Consider the following 7,785-nt stretch of genomic DNA (forward strand, 5'->3'; position numbering starts at 1 on the left):
CAAAAAATGATTCTTCTGAAAAAGGGCAAATCCCTAACAGTCCTTATGTTCATCATATCCCATTTCCTAATCGCTTGGTAAACAAAAAGAAGATTACTTCCATGGATAAAATTTTAAACGTTTTTGAAAAAAGTAGAAGTGAACATCCCTCTTTTGGATGCCATATCTTAGATCCCTGCCTATGCAAAGGTACTGAAAGATTCGTGTACTCGCAAACATATCACTAGTGTGCCTAAAAAAGTGTTCTTGGCAGGTAACATTAGTTTCATAATTACTCAGCCTATAGTAGCTAAGTATAATGATCCAAGGAGCTCTACCATATTGTGTCATAGGCAACACCTACATTGAGCATGCCTCACTTGACTTTGGCATAAGTGTGAATCTTTTACCTTACCATATTACAAGCAACTAGGATTGGGAGAATTAAAAGCCACCGGAACTACTCTTCAGTTGGTAGATAGGTCTATTAAGATTTCTAAAGGGATGGTTGAGGATGTCTTACTAAAGGTGGGGGAATTTATTTTCCTTGCTGATTTCATTGTGTTAGATACCAAGCCCTTCTCAACCAAGGATGAGATCCCAATAATTCTAGGAAGACCATTCTTGGCTACCAATAATGCATTAATCAACTACCAGAATGATTTCCTAAGGTTATCATTTGAAAACCAAACTATTGAGTTTAATATATTTAGGATAGGCAAGCAATCACATATGGAAGAAGAGATCAATATGCATAAGGATTTTCTGGATTTTTTTGATGATTTAATTACCAACTTTGATATTGATTTTGATTTAGAATTCCAAGAGTGTATGGATGAGTTGGATGATGATAGTGAAAATTTCTTTTCTGAAGTCTTGAGTCTTCACACACCTGTGGAGCCCTTAGGACCCCTTTTCAATTCCATTCCCAAACCTTTCATAGTTGAACCCCCTAAGCTAGATCTTAAGGAGCTTCCATCTAATTTGAGGTATGTTTTCCTAGGGCCTGACCAAACTCTTCCTATAATAATTTCTTCAAATTTGACTTCTAGCCAGGAAGAAGAGTTACTTAAAGTGTTAAAAGATAATAAGGAAGCCCTAGGTTGGACCATGGCTAATATCAAGGGTATAAGCCTTTCTATTGTGCAACATCATATACATCTTATGGAGGATTCCAAACCATCCACAGTACTCCAAAAAAGAGTTAACCCAGTGATGATAGAAACCATTAAAAAAGAGATCGTAAAGTGCTTAGATCATGGAATGCTCAGTTAACGTAGTGCCTAAGAAGTCTGGGGTAACTGTAGTTTCCAATGCCAATAATGAACTAATTTCAACCCGTATCCAATCAGGGTGGAGAGTGTGCATAGACTAGAGGAAACTTAATGTGACAACCTGGAAGGACCACTTCCCATTACCATTCATTGACTAGATGTTAGAGAGGTTAGTTGGACATGAATACTATTATTTTCTTGATGGATATTCTGGATATAATCAGATCCCAATTGCTTTAGAGGGCCAACATAAGACCACTTTTACATGTCCATATGGAACATTTGCTTACAAGCGTATGCCCTTTGGGCTTTGCAATACCCCTGCTACATTCCAACGATGTACGATGAGTATCTTTTCTGACATGATCAAAAAATTCTTAGAAGTATTTATGGATGAATTTTCAATTCATGGGAATTCCTATTCTGAATGTCTTCATCATCTTTTCCTAGTTTTGAAAAGGTGCATATCTAAGAATTTGGTTTTGAATTGGGAGAAATGTCATTTTATGGTTAAATCTGGTATTGTTTTAGGCCATGTAATATCCAAGGAGGGAATTAAGGTAGATAGAACCAAAGTGGATTTAATTGGTAATTTAGCACTTTCTCAATCTGTTAAGGACGTCTGGTCTTTTCTAGGGCATGTGGGCTTCTATAAAAGGTTTATTAAGAATTTTAGTCAGTTAGCACGACCTTTCACTTCATTACTTGCCAAAGATCAAACTTTTGAGTCTTCTAAAGAGTGCCTAGAATCCTTCAAATAACTTAAGAAGGAGTTGACTAATGCACCTATTGTTCAACCACCTATTTGGACTAAACCTTTTGAACTGATGTGTGATGCTTCGAATTTTACCACAGGAGCGATTTGTCAAATGATTAATAAATTGCCCATTGTCATTTACTATGCTAGTAGGACCTTAAATGATGCACAACTCAATTATACAACCACTGAAAAAAAAATTTTAGCTGTTGTGTTTGCATTAGAAAAGTTTTAGTCTTACTTAATTGGTTCACATGTGGTGGTGTATATTGATCATTTTGCTCTTAGATACCTGGTTCAGAAGAAGGATGCCAAACCCCTTCTCATTAGGTGGGTTTTACTTTTGCAAGAGTTTGATTTAGAAATCAGGGATAAGAAAGGATTTGAAAACCTAGTTGCAGACCATTTATCCCAGCTTCCCAATTCTTTGATTGTCGATTCTCCAGTCAACGAGAAATTTTTAGATGAATAGTTATTTACAGTGTCCAGTGAACCATGGTTTGCTGACATTGTCAACTTCTTAGTCTCAGGTGTGACTCCGGATCACTGGTCCACCCAAGATAAGTATAGGTTTCATTCCCAAGTTAAACACTTTTTCTGAGATCATCCTTATTTTTTTAAGATATGTCCGGAACAGATTATACGACGATGTGTTCCTAATCATGAGCAACATTCTATTCTCTCTTTTTGCCATGATTATGTATATGATGGACACTTTGGACCTAAGAAGACTATAGCAAAGGTTCTCCAATGCAGATTTTATTGACCCACTCTTTTTAGAGATGTTTTTTATTTTTACAAGGTTTGTCTCACTTGCCAGTCTTTTAGTCGTATCAATAAGAGGAATATGATGCCCCTCAACCCTATTCTGGTAGTTGAGATCTTTGATGTATGGGGCATCAATTTCATCGGACCATTCCCTAATTCCTTTGGGAATTTATACATACTTTTGGCTGTTGATTATGTTTCTAAATGCATAGAGGCCATACCTTGTAGATCTAATGACTACAAAGTGGTGGTCTAGTTTCTCAAAGAGAACATTTTTTTCCGCTTTGGTGCACCACGTGCAATAATTAGTGATAGGGGTACTTATTTTTATAATCGGCCTTAATGAAAAAGTATAGGATCACCCATAAGTTATCTACTCCTTATCACCCCTAGAATAGTGGCCAAGTGGAGGTGTCTAATAGGCAGATCAAACAAATTAGGAGAAAACTATTAATCCCAACTGTAAGGATTGGTCCCTTAGGCTCATTGATGCCTTGTGGGCCTATAGGACTACATTTAAAACCGACCTTGGTCAGTCTCCCTACTGTTTGGTGTATGGGAAAGCTTGTCACTTACTAGTTGAGTTGGAGCATAAGGCCTTTTAGACCATCTAGAAGCTCAACTTTGATTTGTCTGATGCGAGAATTCATCGTAGGCTCCAACTATCTAAGTTGGAGGAACTTAGGAATGATGCCTATGAAAGTTCTAGGATTTACAAGGAAAAGACCAATAAAGCTTTTCATGATAAGTATATTTTGTGTAAATCTTTTACAATTGGTGATAAGGTCTTATTGTACAACTCTTGATTCCATCTTTTCCTTGGTAAGCTTAGATCTCGATGGGATGGACTGTTTATTGTCCATAATATATATTCCCATGGGGCTGTGGAGATTCTGAATCTAGGAATAGGGGTAATTTTGAAGGTTAATGGTCAGCATTTGAAACTATTCCTCAAGTTTTCTACTACTGGTAGTGAAGAGGTCATGGATCTCCATGAACCTCTTTACACTGATGACTAATTTTTAATCAGGTATGACCCTTTTGCATTGTCTTCACTTTTAATTATTTCCATGCATTGAGAACAATGCATGACTTAAGTGTGGGGGAGGGAAACCAGTTTTAACTTTTTCCACTTTGTTTTGTTTGTTTTTCTTTTTACTTTTGAGCTTGCTAAGGATGATGTCCTACTTTGGCTTTTGGCTAATGATCATACCATTTGGTTGCTTGATGTATGAAAATAAATTTTTTGATTAAGGTACCCATTTTGAACGTATAAAAACCCTATTGAGTAGAAAGAAACAAGCCTGTGTCTCAAGATGGGACTTTCTTTTGAAAAATAAGAGACCTTGTTTTATGGTGTTAGACCAGATGTAAGTCTGTGGGTTCCTTGTACTTTTGATTTGGAGTTGAGACATTCTTTTTAATTTGGCATGAGTTGCCAAATGCACAATTTTAAATAAAGTGTGAAATATGGTATAAAGAAGAATAAGAGTTGATTCCCTTGAAACTAGACAGGGCATTGTGCCTCAGGAAGCGTGGTGTCTTGATCAAAATTCCTAGGGAGAAAACTTCTCAAAGAACTCTAGCATCATTGTCTTTGTGGGCATATGCAAAAAGCGAAGCTACATAGTAACTTGGGTGTCTGGTGTTTGCTCCATCATGTCATTCAGGCCAAAAGTAGTGGACTAGAATAGAGTTTATTAAGTGAAAAAAGGAGAAAAAAATGTGTAAATGTCATTAATGCTAGGTAACATGTTTGGTCAAAACACACTCCAATGCCTTAGTCATTGGTTCCCTATTTCTTCCCAAGTGGATTTTCCTTAAGATAAGGATGTTTTGAAAGAGACAAAGTGAGTTCCAAATTAAGAAATATGCTAGTGCCTCGAATTGATAAAGGGTAAAAAAGTTTAAGTGTGGGGGTCCCTTGTAAGAGGAATTATCTTTGCTCTGGATCGGTATGGCCCTTACCTTTAGTCAAGGTTAAGATTTGTTTATTCTGAATTTTAGGTGTATATTCACTGTAAATATCCACGGGACACAACTTATCCACTATGGGTGACCTAGGGGTTTAAAGGCTTGTTGCGCATGCTAAGTGCAACTGTGATTCCTACGAAAGTGAGTTAGGTTTTTTGTTTTTATTATTTTTCATTTTGTTTTGCTTGAGGACTAGCAAAGTCTAAGTGTGGGGGAATTCTAATGAGCACATTTATGTGTGAAATCTAGTATAGTAAAACATGCATTTTACATATTTAGAATGGAGCTACCTTGGGTTTTACTATCTTTTTACAGGTTTTATAATTTCAAGGTCTTAAAGACTATCGGGCACTATATCTCCAATTTTACAGTAAAGATGTCCTATTTCTTTTTATGATTACGAAGAGAACGAAATTTTGAGCAAGATAGACTTGTTCAATTGCAAGTACACATTCGTTTGGTCAACCGTACAAGTGATTATTCTTTTCAGGCCAGAAAAAAAGGATAATGGATTAGAACTTAATCGAAATGCAGAACTTGCCCATCTGCAGTTGTTCTAAGGGTATAAAGAATATTTCAAATACCAACAAGGATCGATGGACCACATCCTTAAGTGATTAAAGATTTATTTTTGGTAATAACAACTACCTAGCGTAGTTGGTGAGTTGTGATGTGTAAAATCTCTTCCTTATTAGGATGTCTCAAGTTCAAACCTCTTAGCTGCCATTTTGTTGAGGTTTTGAGGTTTTTTTTAGAAGATTTTCAATCTCCTACTCATCGCTTAAAGGAGGTCAACGCAAATTTGAAGAAGTGAGAGAGAAAATAAAGAGAAAAAATAGGAAAAAAAAAAAAGATAAGGGCATGGATGGAATTTCTCATTAAAATAGAATATTGTCCAAATCCAAGCAAGAAAAATCGGCTAAAGGGGGTTTCTTGAGCAAAAAAGAGAGAAAAATAGAAAAAGGGAGAAAAAAATAAGAAAAAAAAGGTAAGAAAAATCCTGGGAGATCTCTCTCCACACGTTTTCTCTCTTCTCTCTCCTCCACTTCATCAATAAGATAAAAAAAATCTTTTTTTTAGAAGCTAAAATAATTAGCTTCCCTCCCCCATTCTCTATATAATAGAATTAACACAAGGGGAGGAAGGACTTCAATCTTTTTCTAGAGTTTTTTCTTAGTTGCTCTATCTCTTTCTCTAGTTTTCTCTTTCTCTAGCTCTAGTTCTAGGTTTATGCTTTAAACACTTTTGTAAGTTCTTTTTATTCAATTAATGCAAGCACTTTTGTTTTTTATTCAGTCTTTTATTTTATTGTTTAAACAATTGAAGTTGTAATTTTCAAGTTCTAGTTCTAGGCTTAGTTTTAGGTGACAAGAATAAGCTATGAAGCATGTCTTTCAAGTTCAATTTTTTTCTTCAGATTTGTTTTCTTTAGTACAAGAAATTTCAAATTTGGTTTATTCCATATCTGATTTTAGTACTGGTAGTATCTCAAATTGATCAAGTTTTCAATTCAAAGGTTGAAGTTCAAGTAAGTAGGCTCCTTCAGTAGTCTTCTCTCCTACCTCTCATTCCCTCTTTTGACTACCCTTTCTTTCTTAATTTAGGATTTTAATTTGAGTCGTTACATTATTGCTATCCCTTTTCCTCAAGGTTCATGGCTAGTGTATGTGTTGGCTTTGCCCCTCTTAGCCATAGAACCATCATTTTATTGTTTTTATTTTAATTGTCTCCCTTTCCCTAAAGCCAAGTAGAGTAATCCCTGTAAGAGTGACTCTCTGGTCGAGTAGGGAAGCTCATATTATGATGCATCCCTTGGGCTGAGTAGAGAAAACTACTTGTGAGTCTCTCTCTAGCTTTGTCCCCTTCCTTTTAGTTTATTTTTATTTCAGTATTTTTTTCCTTCATTGCTTTTTAATTGTGTGGGGTGTTTATTTTCAGCTATTTATTTATTTAATTTTAATTATGTGGCTTCGTGTTTAAATTCTTAGATGATGAATGGTTAGGACGTTATTTTAGATAAATATATTTAGGATGGTAATTAGAATTAGATCACAATCATTAATCGGTTCACTTTGCATTATTAAAAGAAGCAAAAAAAATAAAGTGGCTGCTCACCTTGTGTTCGACCCGTAGCTACACTGATCCGTACGCTTGCGGTTACATTTTAAAATCTCAAACACCATGCTTAAACGTTGGACACCAATAGCCTCCACTCGACCTCACCCCGTGCTAGCACCCATCCTTATAGAGCGAGACAGGTACCTAGCCTCTGCGACTGTCTCAGCTTCATCAGGTTCAAGAGACCTTTGGTGAATCAACTCATCCATAGACAATACGGGTCGACCCGAACTCACATCTAAGTCTTGAACCATCAACCCATAACTGACTCCATAGAATCAGCCTCACTATCGACCCAATTCTGAGAATCCCCTTCAATGCAATCTCCCCACTTTCTGAATACGTTAGGATTCCCAATAAGAGAATTCAAACGAATTTGAATTCCTCCATCATTAAGCGACTCATTATTTGGAAAATTACTTAAGTGAGTAATATTCTGGTTGGGAATATTCAAATTAGGCAAGACGTTAGGCATACTTGGCATCTCCCTCACCGAGTCAACCCCTCGTGAGTTAACTCCATCTTCTACATACACCGCCCCTGGCACACCCACGTTCTTCTCCACTACACTTTGTTTAGCATCATCAACATTCTTCTGTCTACAAGCAGCAATCAAGTGACCGACGCGCTTACAGTAGCCACATCGCCCCACATTATCTTTGTAGATGAATTTTTTATGAAAACCAAATACCTGAGAGGTACCTCCTGGTTCCAATCTTTCAATCTAAGTTCTGAAATATCGATCTCCACCAAGATCCTAGTGAAGTATCCCAATATACCTTGCCGTGTGACCTTGTCTAAAGCAACAAGGCACCCCACTGCCTTTGCAATAGATAATAAACTATTCTCATGCCAATACTCCAATGGGAGATCAGGCAGGCGAATCCAGACCAATTTTGTGAGAGTCTATTCTTC

Source organism: Macadamia integrifolia, unplaced genomic scaffold (assembly GCF_013358625.1).
Source record: "Macadamia integrifolia cultivar HAES 741 unplaced genomic scaffold, SCU_Mint_v3 scaffold1640, whole genome shotgun sequence".
Classification (NCBI taxonomy): Eukaryota; Viridiplantae; Streptophyta; class Magnoliopsida; order Proteales; family Proteaceae; genus Macadamia; species Macadamia integrifolia.